This window comes from Rhincodon typus, chromosome 8, assembly GCF_021869965.1.
Source record: "Rhincodon typus isolate 14 chromosome 8, sRhiTyp1.1, whole genome shotgun sequence".
NCBI classification, from domain to species: domain Eukaryota; kingdom Metazoa; phylum Chordata; class Chondrichthyes; order Orectolobiformes; family Rhincodontidae; genus Rhincodon; species Rhincodon typus.
This window is the reverse complement of record NC_063339.1, coordinates 70210933-70230856: the sequence shown is the minus strand read 5'-3', so window position 1 is coordinate 70230856 and position 19924 is coordinate 70210933. Positions and strand designations below refer to the sequence as shown.

General features: G+C 38.8%; 1 protein-coding gene across 10 annotated transcripts in view; it reads right to left on the bottom strand.

Annotated features, from left to right (window-relative positions):
* Window positions 1-19924, bottom strand: part of sipa1l1 (signal-induced proliferation-associated 1 like 1) — a 344983-nt gene that overhangs the window by 257692 nt on the left and 67367 nt on the right. For 3 of the 10 annotated variants that reach the window (XM_020524245.2, XM_048600184.1, XM_048600183.1), the window contains exon 2: window positions 4503-4578. The exons of the other annotated variants lie outside the window; for them this stretch is intronic. The gene's annotated coding sequence lies outside the window, so the exon portion shown is untranslated. The remainder of the gene's footprint in view (window positions 1-4502; window positions 4579-19924) is intronic. 10 annotated transcript variants of the gene reach the window in all.

Sequence of the window (19924 nt, the reverse complement as noted above, 5' to 3'; positions counted from 1 at the left end):
TAAGAAAAACAGACCACACAGCAAAAAGTAATTTGTTGCTCATTCTCCAGCCCTTCCTATTACTGAGATGTTCATATATGAAAACAAATTCCAAAAGTACATCCTCATAGGCAAGAGTCAAGCAACATTTGTGTCATATTAGCACAAACATAACCTTTGGCATTTTCATTATAATCGATGATTACACTGTAGTATTTGTGTGACATTGATCACTCACTCCTTAATCACTACAATCAAATTCTGATCTTCCCCTTTGATCTTCCTCTTCCATTCCACATTTTTCTAGTTTTTACGTCATGACCTAAATTCCATCAGCCGTAACACTAGCACCACAATTTACACCTTCTAACTCTTAAATCTTTCTTTCCATTAAAGATTTGCATTTCAATTGCAGGTTTAGAAAGAAAACACATTCTTTAGCTAACAGATACTATTAAAAAGATTACATCCCAACCACATGGGGAATTCCAGGTGTACACATTTGGATGGATACAGGTTCAGAAAATTTTTGTTCCACGCATTCTTTCATATTTCGTACACATCAAATTGCAACACACTATTTTCCACTCCGGAGGGCAGATCACACTGCAAGCCAACATCTAAATGGGCTCAGAGATAGCGGGAACTGCCAATGCTGGAGAATCTGAGATAACAAGGTGTAGAGCTAGATGAACACAGCAGGTCAAGCAGCATCAGAGGAGCAGGAAAGCTGACGTTTCGGGTTTGGACCCTTCTTCTGAATGGCTAATGAGTATCTAAATGGGCTGGTGCTTCTTGGAAATTAAGCCACAATTCACTCATGGGATCTGTGCCAGTATTTATTGTCCATCCCTGGTTGCCCTCAAGGTAATGGTAGTAAGCTGCATTCTCGAACTTCTGTAGTCCACATGATGTCAGTAGGCCATTAGGAAGGGAATTCTAGGAACTTGACCCATCAACACAAGCAATGGGAATATACTTCCAAGTCAGGATGGACAGTGGCTTGGAGGGGATCTTCCATTGGTGGAGTTTCCATGTATCTACTGCTACAGATCATCAATAGTGGAGGGAGGGAGTTTTTTTTGTGGATTTCCAACACAATGGAAAGTGACAAGGCAGTGGTTTCCAGCCTCCTGCTCCACACATGAGTGAAGCCCACAGCAGTTGCCAGGAACAAATGTGGGCACACCTTTTGAATGCATGTTCCAGCATTACGCCCTGTGGAACGTCACTTCTCACATTTTGCTAGTCTGGGCAGCTCCTCAGAACATTCTGTGAGGGGAAGAGGACATTGTGAACTAAAATCTGTTATATTTCATCTACAATTTGCTGTCCAGGCCAATCTCTGATCTACGAGGTGACCCAGGTGTGCAAGCAGGACCTAGCAAGGTGTTTTTTGAGAGTTTGCAACATACACATTTCTGGAGCTGCACAGTCTAACCACTTCCTTTGCCAGACCAAAATCTCACTCATTTTTGCACTGACAAACAAATGCCTGTCTACTGCCATACTCTAAATACTGCTGTGCACTGAATATATCCACAGTTCTTCACTGCAGCGAATGATGAGTTATGCACATATATACGTAGCAAAAAAAAAAAAAGCTCTGTTTTGGTGATAAGACATCACCATACCATGTTTTGTAATGAGATTAATAACTAGACCTTTCATGTTACATAATGATTGATCTAAAATGGTCTGTGCCTTAGTTGGCTCATCCAAACAGAGTTTTCAGGATTAATCTCAAACATGCCAGGAGTTTTCCTCCAATCTTTTGCTTTTTTTCGGATTTATCCACTCCATACGTAGACTGAAATCATCCATTATTACTGCATTCCCCTCATCATATACACCTTGAATTTCCTGATTTATACCATGTTAGGTCTTACCATTAATGCTGGAGACCTATAAATCTCTCCAATACTTACTACCTCTTGCTGTTTATTAGCTTCTTCCAAACAGATTCTACTATTCTTCTGATTGGAGATCCTCTCTTACTAATACACTGATCCCACCCTTTGTTATCAGCTCTATCCTACCACCCCTTCATTTTTCTCTAACCTTGTTAAATGTCAAATATCCTTGAACATTCACTTACTAGTCTCGGTAACCTTGCAGCCAGTTCTCCATAACGGCAATGATATCATACCCTTTTCCTTCTACTACCATGATCAAGTCATGCATCTTATGTGAACTCATAGTGCGTCAACAATGCAGAATTCACATAGTGCGTCAAGAATGCAGAATTAAAAGCGCTATTCTGTAAACTGATTCTAGTTGTTGTTAATGCTTCTTTAATTCTTTCGGCATTCCCTTGCAAGTTCCCATCTTGCTGACAAATGAACTTAGACCCTCCCCAATAGCATTAGAAAATCTCCCTAAAAAATTAAAAGGTTAGCCCTGGTCTTATCATGTTGCCTTTGGAGTATTTTAAGGAGGTGGTGTTCATATTGATTTCTGGGTCATGAATTAAAACCTTGGAGATTCACCTAGTCTAGTTTGGATGGGAAAAAGCATCAAAAGCACAGTCCAAGGTTCATAGTGACCACTTGTGTCTGTCTGCCACAAATTAAGTTTCTACCTTTCCTTTTGTCTAGCATAAACGTTAGGCAAATTCAAGGGACCTCCTGTGTTGGCCCATTCTTACACAAAGGTATTATGAATTCCCAGATGGTTGCTAATGTCCAAATTCATATGTCATTTATTACAGACTTAGTACCGTTGGTAGTTTAAATGACAAATATCACAACTTATGATAGTCATTTCAATAGCTTGCTTGGATCTGGTTTTTAAAAGCATTGAAAAGATCTGAAAGTTCATAACATAGCACCTCTGAATCATGCATAATATCAGCATAATACAGTTCTTTTCTCTATGTGCTCATACTTTTTTTTCATAACCAACGTGTTCAGGTATGTTACTACATACCTGTGGAAGAGGTGGGACTTGAACCCAGGCCCCTTGGTCCAGGGTTAGGGGCACTATCACTGTGCGATAAGAGCCGGCTTGTAGCTTCTCCTTAGACACATATTTGCCATTAGCTTCAAGTACCTGTGCAAGTCACTTTCATATTCTACCCATCCTACAGGCAGAAAAGTTTCCTTTGAACTCTTCAATGAATTTATTAGCTGTTTGTCAACGGCCAATAACTTTGAACTCCCCAAAAGTTGAAACATATTCCCTACATCTAGCCTACAAAACCTTGCCATAATTTTAAAGACCTCCATCTGTTGAACTCACCCTCAATGTCTATTTCTCACAGAGAAAAGAGAGGCTAGACTGGTGTTAGTTAGTTATAACTTCTCCACAATGGTGTCATCCTTGGACATTGTTTTTATACTGTTTCCAATTCACTTTCATCATCCTTCAATCTCAACACGATGGTTTGCAACACGACAGTCAACTTTGGTCAAGCGTCACCTGGTGCGGCTCAGGATCCAAATGTTGCCATATTTGTTTCTCTCAATAGACTGAAAAGGTATATGACTCCCTGACATGTGTTGTTCCGAGCCCTCACCTTTTTATTTCAACCCACCTCTTCTAACAAACACGTCGTTCTGCAGAGGTTACTGCCTTCAGCAACCAGCTCCCAATTCTCAATGTCATTGTCCAGTATCTTCATACATAAAACTTTCAGTTGTCTTGCAGCTGTGCTTTGGTCAAGGTTATGGTCCAGTAGCCATTTCACCATGAACACAGTTGAGACATTATATAGACATATTTCACTTAGCAATGACTTTATGTATTGGAATTAGCAGGCTTGAAGACCTGATGAAGCGGTGTTATTCTACTCCACTTGGAATTTATACAACTCACCATAACAGACCAAACAGTGTAAACACCATTTCATCAGAGGATCCACTGATGATGTCACCTAGCATGGCGATGAAACATCTGAACGAGAACAAGCCAGCTCAGCGAGCAAGTCAACAACCTCACCTACAACCCAAGCTACAGAAATTGCCAAAACTTTAATTGGAAAACCGCCAATGTAATACCATTATTTAGGAAGGGAAGGAGTCAAAGAACAGGTAATTATCAACCATGAGCTTGCGGAATGGCGAACTTCTACTCCTGTCTTATGGTTTTACAAGTAATTATAATGCATCAGCAGTGCATACTTATAAAGGAGTGGGATTACATTTGCTAAATGAAGCTGGGCACATGCTCATGTGATATTTTGACCACATGACATCTAACTTGTGACACATGATCATATGACTTGATTTCAATTCACTTGATATACACATTGTAGTTCAGTCTCCAGGAGGCCACGGATTAGATGAGGTGGTGGTGAAACCAAGACTGGGAAGAAAAGAATGCCAAGAACGAATCCTCCCCCCTGGATGGTGGCAGCTGTGATTTCTTTCAAGCCTTTCACCGTTATGCTATTGTTAAATAGACAATTTCAAATGGCATTTCAGAACTTTGCTTCTATCACTTTTATTCATTCTCATTGAGCTTGGAGCTATTGTACTGTCTTTCACTTTTACAGAGAAAGAAAGACTGTAAAATGACCTTACGTGATATTGGGAAATGCCTCTGGGATTTACCATCCAGTGCACCAAGACAAATCTTCTTTAGACAGGACATCCGGAGCTGTGGAAAGTACAAATACTTTTAATACCACTTCCCAGGACAAAGATTTTAGTTTAATAAAGAAATCTGCAAAGGACACATATGACAAAGGCTCTGCATTTTTAATTGCAAATTACTGGCAGATTCAGCATGCTTCAGGTAACTTGCAGCATGTTTTCAAAGTACAAAGTCCAATCGACTGCAGCTGGTCTTTTAGTATTAATTTTTTTAATTCTTTCGTGGATGTGAGCATTGCTGGTTCGCCAGCTTGCATTTTTACTACCCATCCCTAGTTGCCCCTTGAGAAGTTGGTGGTAGTGAGTTGTCCTTTTGAACTGCTGCAATCCATGTGCTGTACATAGACCCACAATGTCTTTACAAGGAGGGAATTCCAAGATTTTGACCCAGCAACATTTAAGGATTGGGAATATATTTCCAAGTCAGGATAGCGAGTTGCTTGAAGGAGGAAGGTGTTTAATCGTACACCACCATTCATAACTAGATGGGGCAAGATTGCAAAGCTTAGATTGATCTGTCGGTTGTGTGATTGCTTACTCCATCACTTGCTGCTAATGCTGTTTGATACACAAGTAGTCCTGTCTGGTAGCCTCACTGGGTTGACAACTCATTTATAGGAATGCTTGGTGTTGCTCCTGGCATGTCCTCCACTGAATCAGGGTCGATCCCCTGGCTTGGTGATAATGGTTCAGTGGGGGATATGCAGAACCATGAGGTTGCAAATTCTGTTCGGGTATGATTTTGCTCTTGATGGTCCACAGAACCTCATGGATGCCACTCTGGAGTGGCTGATCTGTTCAAAGTCTATCCCATTTAGCACAGTGCTACACAGCATCACACGACACATTGCAGGGTATTCGCAATGTGTCGGTGGGGCCTTGTTCTCCACAAGGACTGTGTGGTGGTCACTCCTACCAATACTATTATTATGGACAGATGCATCTAAAGCAGGCAGATCGGTGAGGAGGTCAAATATATATGTTTCCCTCACCAGCTGCTGTAGACTCTTTAAAAAGAGTGCTTGCGCAGCAAGTAACGGGAAAGCAGTGAAGGGGCATGGACACTGTTAATCTGCTGCTCAGGGCTGTCATGTCAGGGTCCTTTACACATTAGCTTTGGAAAGCGAATATCAGACACCTGATCGTCTTGACTTTTTCTGCCCTATGGTGAGATGTTTTCTCCTGCAACAAGGGAGATTCAGGTACTAAAGGGAGATGAAAGTAGATGGTAATTTTGCTGCAGGTGGGGGAAGTGTCCCATCATTAGGCAGCCCACAGGAATGCTGGATTGCACTATTGTGGCTTGGGAATGGGTAACAGCAAGTGAAGGACGCTGTTGCAGGCAGTAATGATAAATGGTAGAGCATGGTTCTTGGTGGGAGATGGGTACAGTAGCAGAGACAGCAAGTGCGAGGTGGCACTTACGCTGGCAGCGTGGAGCAGATCATTGACCTTCCTCCTGCATTGGAGTGCATTCTTCCAGATAGAAGAGGCTGAATGAACCCGGGTGGGGCAACAATGATCAGGCACTTATCATTTGGTATTGTGGCCTCCTGTACTGATGCTGGGGGAAGCACACATCCCAACTGTGTATCACCCCATTCAGCAGCACCTCCAAATCCTGTCCACAAATCGGGGTGATAAAATTCCCTAGTCTGCCACATCTAAAGTAAATGTCAGGAATCATTAAGGGCAGATCCCGTGCACAATGGCCTTTAAAGGCAGCACCAATGCCAGGGATTCCAGTGAATTCTGGGATATTCCAGCAGTGGCAAATTATTCAGAGAATAGAGCATAAGATATGGCTTGAATTGGATGAAAGCGATGCCATGGGTGCAGGCTAAGTAAGCAAGGATGCAAGTTTTGAGAGATATAGCAAGAAAATCCTCTAGGCCTTACAGCCAAGAAAACAAAATTGATGCAATCACAAAAAAATCTGAAGATTGTGCCCTTTGTGTCATCCTCACCACTTGCCCAACCACCTGTTTTGGTGTTATCCACAACTTTGCAACAGAACATTTACTTTACTCATCGTCATAATATATTATACATAACAGCAGCTCCAACACTGATACATGTGACACACCACTGGTTAGAGGTTGCCATTCCAAAAATGCCCTCCTTATCACTACAGAGTTCTATTAGTTAACCAATCTTCTACCCACACTAAATATACTACCCTCAACCTATCTTATCAAGAAGCCTATCATGCAGTACCTTATCAAACATTTTTTGTTAAGAAATTCAAATATCTCCTTGGTTCCCTTTATCTATTCTAGTCATTACCTCAAAGAATTGGAGTAATTTTTCAGACACGATTTCCCCTTCATGAAACCATGTTGACTGGGCTTGATTACATCATATAACAGGCACCTTTATAAACCTGCAAAGATTTTATATATCAAATACCTGAAGCTTACTGTATTATTGCCATCTACCACAAAGTCAGAGTAGTCAGTGGATGATGCGAGTGAGAAGGCTCTCTGCTAAGTTTTATTTCGGACAAAATTATATTATGAAGTGATTTATGCTGTAAATAAAGTATAACAATAATATGTATACCCCCGCTTCACGTTTCTACTACTAAGTTGGTGTGTTTTTACATGAATGTGACCCCTTGATCAACTGGAAGATTTGATCAACCTGTACACTCCTGGTCCCACAGGTGTCAGTTCATAAAAAGTTTGCTGTATTTCTAAATTCTCTGCTTTTAAATTCTTTATTATAAACTTTAATATTTTCCTGATGACACATACTAAGCTAACTGGCTATAGTTACTTGGATTGTGTCTCCCTCTCTTTTTGAACAAGGATGTCCCTTCGACAGTTTTCTAACCATCTAGGACATCACTAGGATCAAAAGATTTCTGGGAGATTACTGCCAGTGCATTCACTATCTCTACTTCTTTTATAATCCTTAGATGAAACTTAAGGTTCAGGGGACTTACCAGGCTTCAGACCAATTAGTTTCCCTTGTACTTTTTGTTCTAGTGGTAGCTATTCAATTTATTTCCTCCCCCTCTTTTTACACATTGATTACTCAACATTTTTTAGATTGCTATTAATGCCTCTTACTGTGCAGACTGATGCAAACAATTTTTTCAACTCCTCTGCTATTTCCTAGATCCCCATTATTTCCCCAGCCTCATTGTCTAAGGGCATATGCTCACATCAACCTCTTCTTCCTTTTCATGTATTTGAGGAAGCATTCACTGTCTGTTTTTATTTTATTTGCTAGTTTACCCTCAAAGTTTACTTTCTGCCTCAGTTTTTTTTGGGGGCATGTACCAAAGCAAACTGATCAGAGGTTTGCATGTCAGTAGACATCACTTTCAACATTTGTGGGCATTTTTCAAAAACTTTCTCAATCTATTGCTTTATTAATCTTTGCCACATTGAAAGAAAGAAAACAGGCAATTTGATGCTATTCTCAACTCCCCTGGTTAAAAACAATTTGTTTACCTCCTTTCTAGAATCCTTCTTCCTCACCTGGATATTTCTTCGTTGTGAGTAATTAACTATGATTATAAGCATCCGCTATTGCTCAGCAACCATCTTTTCTACTGGATTCCTTTTCCAGCCAATTCTGACCTCATCCCTATAAAATGAATCCTATTTATGTTTACCACAGATGTTTCCTAACCAAGTTTCTCACTGAAACTGAATGTTAAATTCTATGAAATGGTTACTGTTTCAAGAGGGTATGTTTTACTCTGACATCATTTATTACACCAGCCTCATTACACACTACCAGATCCAAAACAGCTTGATCCCTTATTGGATCCACACCATATAGTTCTAAGGAGCTGTGCTGAATACACTCTGATTTCTTTCTTGTGGCTACATCTGCCAGTGATTTTCACAATCGATAACAAACATTAAAGTCACCTATGATTATGTAACTGATTTTGTCACATGCCCTCATTATTTCCTGATTTAGTCTCTATCCTAAAGAATATTAGGAAATCTATAGATCATCCTACTTGTGTCGACATTCCCTTGTTATTGCTTAACTCCACTCATTTAGATTTTCCATCTTCTGATCCAAAACCACTTCATACAATCACACTAATTTCAACTCATACCAATGAGGCTACTACCACCACCCCTTTCTTACTACCTCCTTTTGAAAAGTCACATAACCCTAACAATTTCGTTCCCAGCTTTGATCTCCACAATGGCTACAAAAGCATAAAGCTAGAATCAGTTTTACAGTATAAAAACAAGCCCATCACGTCTGTGCCAGTCAACAAATGCCCATCTACTTTAATCCCATTTGAGCACTTGACCTTTGGCCTTAAAATCTATGACATTCAGAGCCTTTACTTCAGATCCCCCTTGGTCCTTTTCCATGGCTTCTTTTAATCTGAGTTATGGTTACAATCACTGACCCATTCTCCCAATGGCCTAGCTTCCTTTAATTTTTTTTCCTCTACACAGACCTCCAAAGCCAAATAGTTTGCTACAATTACAGCTAAAGCTACAGTACACTCCCAGACATGATACAGAATTTTAAAGTCCTCCCTTCAGTACCACTTCTTCAGCCAAGCATTTATCTGCTCTATCCAGTTGTTTCTATACTCACAAACCGAGATTACAACTTTTGAGGTCCTGATTTTCAATCTGTTATCTAGCTCCATAAATTCTTGCAGGACCTCAGCGCTCTTTCTACATATGTAATTGGTACATATGTGAACCATGATGTCTGACTGTTCACCTTCCACTTCAGAATGCCTGACAGTTGTTTAGTGATATATCCTTGATCTTAGCTCCCAGAAAGCAATGTACCATCCTGAAGTCACAACTACAGAGAAATTGGTGCACCCTCTCGAATTGTCCTCGCAACATTTTGAAATATTTTGGTTAAACCAAAATATATGTTATAAGATCCACAGAGTGCATGATACTGTGCAAAATGATAAGTAGGGGGGAAAACAGGGCTCCTAGAACGGCAAGGCAAATGTAGTTATCATTTAAAGAGGTGTCCTTCAAGCCATAATGCAAGGACCACGCAAGGACATAACCTTCCGTGAATTACCACCAGAGGAAATGCACCAACACCATTGCAGTCATTCTGCATTACACTTTACTTATCTAGCCAACTGAGCTAACTGACTCCCTCATGGAAATGAAAATCCACTCAAAGTATAAGTTTCTAAAAAAAAACATTTCAAGCTATACAATATTTTTGTTTAAGACACATTGGAATTTCTATAAACTATAACCTTTGGAATTTCCAGAGTTAATTTAAAATAAACACTACAATTAAGTAAAGGTACAGCTGGAAAGTTGTGACTAAGGCAGAAACAAAGCAGGAGTATGCATTGGATAGGAGATAGGGATACTGGAATATACATTTAGTTTTCACTGGTCATGGTGACTTTGCACAATAAATGTCCTGAATTAACTGCACAAAAGCTATCAAATGCAAACGCAAACATCATGAAATAAATTTAAAACTTTCACATTATACTATTCTGCACCAAAAATTGACAAAATCTCTACACTATAACAGTGGATAAATAGAAAAGTAAGACTTCTATTTGACCCAGCATTACAGAAAAATGATATTCTGTGCTAAAACAATCTGTTTAAATGGCAAATAACCCAGTGCTTCTTCCTGTCTTTCCCCCATTACACCTTGCACGCTTCCTTTTCAGATACTAATCCCATTTCCTCGGTCACAATACACCTGGGAAACAGTGCAGATATCCCCAAGGCCGTCACAAAAGTTAAAGATTAGATCAAATTACTCAGTCTCCAAATTTATCTGTCTAATGGACTCTGGTTAAAGGGGAAAAAAATTGACCACATTTCGAAACCACATGACCTACTAAAGAAACTATCTATACGGGGGGGGAAAAAAAGTACAAGTGATCAAATTGTAACTCTACTAGCTTAAGCTCTAATTCCTTTCTAAACTCCAACATAGAAATGCAGGAGCAGATATCGAACAAACATTGTTGTTATGGGGAGGTAGAAAAACACAAATCAACGACACCATTCACAATGTTCAATGACATGTCCCTTTTTGCTTCTTCCAAGCGCAAAGACATGTCTTTTTGTTGTTCTTTTTAAAACTGTGGACTGAATGGGGAGGAACATTTTTAAAAACAGCGGTTTAGACGATTGCTGCATGTTTGAAAGGCAAGTAACCTTACACTTATAGAAAGGATGGTGTAAACAGCTGCTGGAGCAAATAATAATTGAAGAAGTTGCAAAAGAATGGGAGCCGAGAGATTCAGTGTACAAATGCAACCACCAGGTGTCAACAAAGTTAGTTAGTCTACAGACTAGTGGCTAGTTTGTTATTAATGTAGGTCATAGGAGAGAGGTGGCGATCATACGGTTGCACTCCTGCCATGAGTTTGGCTCAAGGGATGACTTTCAACAGGGCAAAAGCCTTTTGTCTGTTAACAATCAAGCAATTTTTTTTCTCTGCTAATTGGACAGCTTGGGGCTGCAAAACAAATAGAGAAGTATTTTGATTTTCACCAGCATAAGAGTGATCTTGGTTCTTTATTTTTAAAACTCTTTTTAATCTTGAAGAAAACCAGTTTATTGTTTCTTCAGTGGTTGTTGTAAACACTGACTTTGAACTGATAAGTTAGAGACCTTTTTATAAACAAACCAGCCACCTTGTGTCTCTTGCAAACCAGTGGAAGCATCCAAAGAAAGATGACTAAAGAGCAATGTTCTGACCAGCCTAAGAGTCATAAGGATCCATTCAACAACCCTTGAAATGAAACCGCTGATCTGCCTCCCAGTTTTCCTTTGCCTATCTTTGTTTGTAAGCAGGAATTTAAGGGGTTAGAGTTTAATTTTAAATTTTACAGTTTATAACTTTGTTTATACAGTTTGTAAATTTGTAGCTGGAGTCGAATTACTTGTAATAAGTAGAAATTCTTGTTAAATACAGAAATCTGGTCTGTGTTTTTCAACCAACCTGGATTTTAAAATTAGGTAAATTGGGGACGTCTGTATAATTATTCTAAAATATTTTTCTGGTGTTGTGACAGAAGTTAAAGTGTGGCTTCATTTCTAGTGCACTATCCCAGTGAGTTGTGACAAGTCCTTCTGATCTCTGATCACTTTTTTTAAATAAAGCAAATAGTGGGAGATTAGCTATCTTTCAGTTCTTGGGAGGTGGGGGGGAAAAAATTCTCTCTTACAGCCTGGAGGTCTTCTAACTGCCCATCTGCCCCGGAGTTAGAGTTATCATACTGATGACTCCTGGCCTCTAGTGTTAGTAGAAAAATAGAGTGGCAAATGTGTCTCTGGGTGAAGCTTTTTGAATAATTAGACCAAATTTCCTCTCAACTTTCTCTATTACATAGCAAGCACATTCAACTTCTCCAATCCATGTAACTAAAGTTCCTCACCCCTCAAACCATTTTCATGAATCTTGTTTTGCACAATTTCTAACATCCGTACACTCTTCCTAAATAGTATCCAGAACAACTGAAGTCAAAGTTTGCTTACATGTTATTACTCATGCATAAGCTAAATAACAAGAAGGGAACAGTTAATAAACTTTAGTGTTGACAAAACTGGATGATGCTCTATAATAGCTAATTAACAGGAGGTAATGTTTTGAACTATGATGCAACTGAATTTCAAATTACACTTTTCTGTGAAACAAATTGAAATTATGATTCAAGTTTTCATTGAAGTATATCTACTTAAAATCAAGCATCTTCCATGGGGCTAATACAATAAAACACAATTAGTTCTTTTCTCTTTGCATAAAGTAGTATTTATTGATGGTGTGTTAAAGAACAACAACCTGGTGCAATTTTATTACCACAATCCTGGAAAGGCTTACTTTGAAATACAGTCTCTAGTATTAAAATCACTGAAAAGATTTTGCACAAAAACTAAATTGAACCACATACAAATTCCAATTGGTGTGCAGTAGGCTTCTCAGTTAATGAAACACTGAAATATTTTAAAACTTGTTTTAGGAACTAAAGCGCTTGATATAAACAAAGCCTAATTTGAATAGCTTCTTCAATTGGGTGCTATTAACAGTCACTCAGCAAGCTTGTTATTTCAACCTAGGATGTGGCCTAGCTTTATAGACAGAACCAGCTTCCAGCACAATCTATTTGGAGACAGCATTAATGATCATGGAACAATCAAGGTCATTTGGTTTGTTTTTGGTTTAGGTGTCCTCAATGCCATGGAGCACCACTATATCTCAAGTGGCTGACTTGACTTGCAATATGGAATAAGTACAGCCAACTTTAAAATCAAGAAATAACAGAATATAAACAGAAACAAATATTTCTTTCAGTTCAAAAATTCTTCAGTTGGGAAACTGAAAGCTATGAAGAATCTTTCCATGCATTAAACAGCCTTAGTGCAAAATCCAAGCTGCTGAGTAAATGAACTGGAGCACTCTCAAAAGTCAACGTTGTCTTCATACTAATAACCCCTTTAGCCATGAAATTAAAAAAACTTTATAATACAATTTGCATCAAAGGAAACTTCAAGGGCCCAAATACACCTTCCAGGTGATGCAGTGCTTTACCTATACTTCACACAATCTAGTCTACTGCATTCACTTCTCGCAATGTGGTCTCTTCTAAATTGGGGAAATGAAGTGTAGACTGGGTGACTGCTTCACCAAACACCTATGTTCTGTCCGCAAAAAAGACAGAGCTTCCAGTCGCCTGCCACTCCAAAATACCACTCTGTTCCCTAGTCTACATCTTTGTCTCAGGCTTGCTGCATTGCTCCAGTGAAGCTCAGCGCAAGCTGGAACAACAGCTTGGGGACTCTGAGATAACAAGGTGCAGAGCTGGATGAACACAACAGGCCAAGCAGCATCAGAGGAGCCGGAAAGCTGACGTTTCGGGCCTACTCTGCAGCGTTCTGGACTGCATGTAGAGTTCAATAATTTTAGGGCTTGAGCCAAGTCCTTACGCCAACTCCCATACACCAGACCTTGTTATCACAGTCTGCTATTACACACTACTCATTATTAGCCACTAACAGTCCTCATTAATTAGCTATTCACCCTCCTAGCCAGATCGTTATCCACTCCTTGTGTCTTCTCTCTCTCTGTCTCTGTCTCCCCCTACTCAGGCTCTATCCTATCATTTGTTCCTTACCCCCTCCCCCCACATTATATCTTCTGCACATAAACTGACATTTTCCTAGCTACCATCAGTCATTCACTCAACCTGAAACATGCTGAGTTTTTCCAGCAATTTATGTTTTTGTTTTTCCATTTTCAGTGTTGAATTTTGCTATGCATAATTATATTAGTTTATTCCATGATCAATGGACTTGATTTACTTTTGCCTCCCCACCTAGACTTAAGCAAATTGTAGAAAAAGAGCTGGAAACCAGAACTGAAGCATGAGAAGACATTTTAAAATACGATACTTTTAAAATAAGATAACATTTTAAAATAAGATACTATAAATAAAATCTGTTGCACGTATGTAAAAAAAAGTGTCGCTTCTGATTTGCTTGGAGAGGTAGAAGATATACAACACTATCAATGCTACACCTCAGCAGACTAAACATTCTAATTGGGCCAGTGCACAAATGATAAGCTTTCAAGAAACAAAAACTCTTCACGGAACATTGCCATTATGATGTGTTACAGATCTGGTGTATTGCTTAAAGTACAAAGTTTTTTTTTAATCTTTAAAAGTTTACAGCACAGGATGCAAAACAGTGGGCTGCAAACAAGAAGACCTGGTGTCTTCTTGTCTTATGAGCTATTCACCTTATCGATGCCCCCCATGATTGCATATACCTCTATAAAATGCACTGTAGGTGTTCATCAAGGATCCTTGCACAACATCTTCTAAACACAACCACTACCATCTACAAGTGCAGAAGCAGACCCTACGCCACTTTGACATGAAACGTTACATCAAAATCCTGACACTCCCTCTCTAATAGCACTGTGGGTGTACCTACATCCCAAGGGCTTCAGCAGTACAAGAAGCTAGCTCACCACACTTTCTGCAGAGTAACTTGGGATGGGAAATAAACTCCAGCCTAACTAGCAAAGTGCCACGAACGATAAAAAGAAAACCTTCAGGTGGCTCCTATTATTGCAGTTTCATTTTGAAGCCATTAGCTGACAAAACTGGATGGGGTCAACAGATGTTGCAATTCTTCAGCCAGGTCAATCAAAATAGTTTTCAAAAAATACTCTATTCACCTTACATCAATCCCAGCATCCTATTTGCTTTCCTAATCGCTCTGTGGCCGCATACTAACCTTGTGACTCACATACCAGATGCCCAGATCCCTCTGAATCATTGAATTCTGGAATCTCACTTCATTTAAACAGTTTACTGCTTTTTCTATTCCTTCAGCCAAAGTGGACAAGTTCACATTGCCCCACAATTTACTCCATCTGCCAAATTTTGTCAACACACTTTCATTATTCCAGTGTTGACTATGTTCTCATGACAACTCACTTTTCTAGCTTTCTTTGTTATTAGACTCCGCGATGAAGTTAGTAATTTTTGAAATAATTGAGAAAGAGTTGACTGACAGTAATATACCATGAATCTTATTATTTTTTTCTCATTTTAACATCAACCTTATTAATTCCCTTCCCCATGCCAGTATGGAAAAATACTACGAAAACTTATTGTGGAGTAGAGTTTTCCTGACATAACATGTATCATTTCATCATCATTAAAACTTATTTCCTCTGATTCTTTGCTTACTTTGAAATGATCTGTGCCATTTATCAATTCAGTGGTAGCATTCATACCTATGTCAGAGGTTGAATTTTCACTCCCTGTTCCAAAAACTTGAGCATGCAGCTGAACATCCCCTCAGCTAGCCCTGGAGTGTACGTGGGGCCGGAGGAACACAGCAGGTCAGGCAGTATCAGAGGAACAGCAGGTCAGGCAGTATCAGAGGAACAGGAAAGTCGAACTGAAGGGTCCTGACTCGCAATGTCGACTTTGCTGTTCCTCTAATGCTGCCTGATCTGCTGTGTTCCTCCAGCTCCACACTGTGCTGACTCCAACTCCAGCATCTGCAGTTCTTGCTATCTCTATGCTGAGAGATAGAGGTACTGTTTTCAGATAAGATGTTAAACTGAGGCTCCAACTACCTGTTCAGGTAGATGCAAATCCACCTTTGGCAACATTCAATGAAGAGCAATGAACTGTTCTCCAGGCCAATAATATTTTCCCTCAATTAGTGTCACTAAAAACGAATGACCAAGTTAGTTATTTAATTGTAATTAAAATGTGAACTTGTTGTGCGTGGATCAGATGCCATGCTTCAAACATTACAAAATCAAAAGCACTTAATTAGCTTAATGCACACACAAACTTCCTGATGCAGTATAAAGTACTCTACAAAGACACTTTTTAAAGATATACATTTCCAACTAGTTTCAGTATTTCTAACATTTTCTCATTCTCTTTACCTCAGTGATAACTCACTGTCTCTGCCTCCAGTCAACATACCCTTCATAGCATGGTGACCAGGTTTGAACAGTCATTCAAGTGCTGCCTGTCAAATGAATCATGAAGCCTTACCAAAATTTTCTTTATTTACAATTCAGAATTGTGTCTCCTTCCAATTTTTTTTTTCGCTACATCATTTGGATGTTGAAAGTGATGTCTACTGACATGCAAACCTTTGATCAGTTTGCTTCGGTACATGCTTAAAATTTATAATCTGAAAGTAAAGAAATGCTCTGGGCTTCCACTCCCCTTTGGTAATACCCAATCTACTTTAGCCAAAACTGCTCAGTAAGAATGAAACAGGGTCAGATAAGACACTGGATTTACATCCTGCCTAATTTTAAGTAGAACACATCTGAAGATTAAATTGGTAGAATTAAATTCAATAGTAAGTGGTATTTATAATGGAGCAGTGTTAATATAAAACTTTCTTAACAGTAGTACAAACCTGACTCTTGCCAAACACGAAAGCTAGCCAATCTATCTTTGCTAAGCAATCAGTTGTGAAGCATCCACATGTTAAATGCATTAGCTTCAGACCGTTTGCCAATTGTTGTAAGCAAACAACTACAAAATGTATAGGATCTCACTTAATTGTCCATCAAGGAACGTGGCACAGCTGCCATCTAATGGTCATCTTTCACTACCCAATTCCTTGAAGGCTTGCTCAGTCAATGGCAGTTAAGAGTCAACACTGTAATTGAAAGTCTGGAGTCATATATAAGCAATCAAGAGTTGGCCATTTGTCATGGACTGAGCATGTAGGCCAGACTGGGTGAGCATGGTAGAATGCTTTCCTTAAAAAAACGACATTAAATGAACTAAATATGTTGTTGAGATAACCTGATAACCTAATGACAACCGTTACTGATGTCAGCTTTTGAATCCAAATTTATTTTTTCTTCTTTACTTATTCACAGGATGAGGGCATCGCTGGCCAGGCAGCATTTATTGTCCATCCCTAATTGTCCAGAAGCCAGTTAAGAGTCAACCACATTGCTGCGGGTCTGGAGTCACATGTAGGCCAGACCAAGTAAGGATGGCAGTTTCCTTCCCTAAAGGGCATTAGTGAAGCAGATGTTTTTCCCAACAATTGACAATGGATTCACAGTCATCATTAGACTCTTAATTCCAGATATTTTATATTGAAATCAAATTCCACCATGGCAGGATTCGAACTGAGGTCCCCAGAACATTCTGGGTCTCTGGATTAACAGTCCAGCGATAGTACCACTAGGCCATTTTAAATTCCCCAATTGCCATGGTGGGATTAGGGTCTTTAAAGAAATGGCTGAAGTAGTAAATAAGTTGGCACAAATTTCCCAAAATTTGTTAAGTTCTGGAAAGGCTCACAATGAAAAGTAATAGATATAAAATTTCTATTCTAGAAAGGAGAAAGGCAGAAAACACGAAATTTTAGGTCGGTTAGCTTGATATCTTTCACGGAGAAGGTATTAGAATCTATTATTAAGGAGTTATAGCTGGGCACTTCAAATACGCAAAATAACCAGGAAGTGCAAGTATGGTTTTGTGAAAGAGACATCACATTTATCCAATTTATCAGTTATTTGAAAGAGTAACGCGCTGCGAAAAAAAGAACGTTGGTTTGTTTTGTACTTAGATTTGCAGAAGGCACTTGGTCGAGAACTTGTTGCTCCCTGGATTGTGCAACTTTGCAATATTCTTCTTTAGAAGGTGGTGGGCATGGGCCGGGGGCAGGGGCGGGGGGGCGGAGGTCATTGAGATATTCAAAGGCAGACATTGTTAGATTCTCATTAGGAACAGGAAATCAAAGATTATAGGGTGGGGGTTGCAAGGGAGTTGTGAAATGGAGAAGTGAAATTCAAAACTCAGATCAGCCAAGATGCATGTGAATAGTGGGGCAGCCACAAGGAGCCAAATAGAACTTTGGCTCTTAAACTGTATGTTTAACTATACATTCATGTTCCTAGAACATTAATTCAGGCCTCTAGATCATTAGTCATGTAACAGTAACATAACCATGTCATATCCATCAAGGAGCTGAATGCAATGATTTACCATTTCTCAATGGAGAAGGTCCTCATAAGACACTTGGCAATGGCAAAATGGTTCAGTCGTGTACTTGCAGTTAGTCAGAGGTAACGTAGAGATTTTCTGTACCACCATGATGACTTGCAGTGAACCGCACTAAAGGAGGTTAAATGACTAACCTAAGGTTGAGACCATGCTACTATGTATTCGTAGTTCCCAAAGGAGACAGCTTGCCACAACTCAATAACAAAATTAACAGCATCTTGTACTAACAGCTCAACTTAGTACCATTCATTTCTAGAACTGCTTGCAATTGGAAAAACCAGGTCAAGTGTGCAAACCCTAATAAAAAAGGTTGAAAATTTCAATAAAAAAGTTAATCTTGCACTCAGTTGTACACTATTGTAGTTATTCCATCCACAACATTCAGCCAACTTACAAGCTTGTTTATGATACAGTGAAATGATTTATGGAATAGACCAAGGAAGAGGAAGTTACAGAAGCTACTAAACCACAGATATAAATAGGAGTTTCCAAAAATCAATGCACTATTAAAAGATTTTGTGTTACATGAGAAACCTTAAATCTTCTCAACATGACTGACAGTAGCAGGTATTAATGTTTCCCGTTGTATTGTTGGATATTTTTCAAAATCCAAAAAAACTTGAATGGCTACATACAATTTAATAAACAACTTAAAAATTTCAACACATCATCATGTAATTGTTCAATTGTGATTAGAATCCTTATTACAATGAGTAAAAAAGCCAGAGAGTGCACAAGAAATATATCATTCATTAATGTCACAGAATGAATGACTTTTTCTGGTACAGAGAGGACAGCAAAACGGAAAGGAAGGGATACTGTAAAGACCACATCTTATGCTCTCAGCTGCCCTCCAAATATTGTATTAACATAAAGCTTATTGCATTCTGCTATATTTTGATAACAGTGCTGGAATTTTAGGTAGGTGACAAACAAGCAAAGCAGGTAACCGTTTGCTGAAAAATGTAATCATATAGGAATCGTTAACTAGCTAATTCAAGTCAAGCCACGAATCAATGAACAGAAGAAATCCAAACAAGTGACCAATACCTTCAGCAGACTAATTGAAAATATTAAATGTGGACACAACCAATTAGCTAACTGTAAAGATTTAACCTGACCTTCACTTGGTGCTCAAGATTTCTAAATATGCAACTTTGTATATATAGAATAGGGAAAATATATTCACTTCAAAATGCTATAGATGAAAAAGTACAAAAATAGTCAAATATGTAACTTGGCACTAGAATCTTCATTTGCAGAGGAATAAAGTTGCACATGATATTTATGGAAAGTATTTTGAGAAAGCACTATAGCTAGCTGTATGTATATATGCATGTGGTTTTAATATGCTTAACATTGAAAAAACACAACTTAGAAAATAAAAGATTGTTAAAGTAAACAAAAATAAATACAAGACAGATTGCTAAATAATATGAAGATAACAAATAAATATCTCAGTATTCTGCAATTCAGGAAAAATGGACAATATAGACATGAAAATAAAATGACACATATATAGTTACATATTGTGCCAACGTTATATTTCTACCAAAATGTCCTTTCGCCTCCGACCATATTAAAACCGTTTTTGCCAAGGTGTTAAGTCAATATCTAGTGGAGTACATACCTCCACCACACAATGCTGTTACAATTATGCAGCTCTCAGACTTTTGCTATTTTAGTTGATACATCATCGAAAAAGCAGAAAACAAATTAAGGACAGTCAACATGGATTTGTGTGTGGGAAGTCATGTCTCACTAACTCTAGGATATCTGGTCAGCATGGACAAGTTGGGTCGGTTTCTGTGTTGTGCATCTCTATGACTCCATC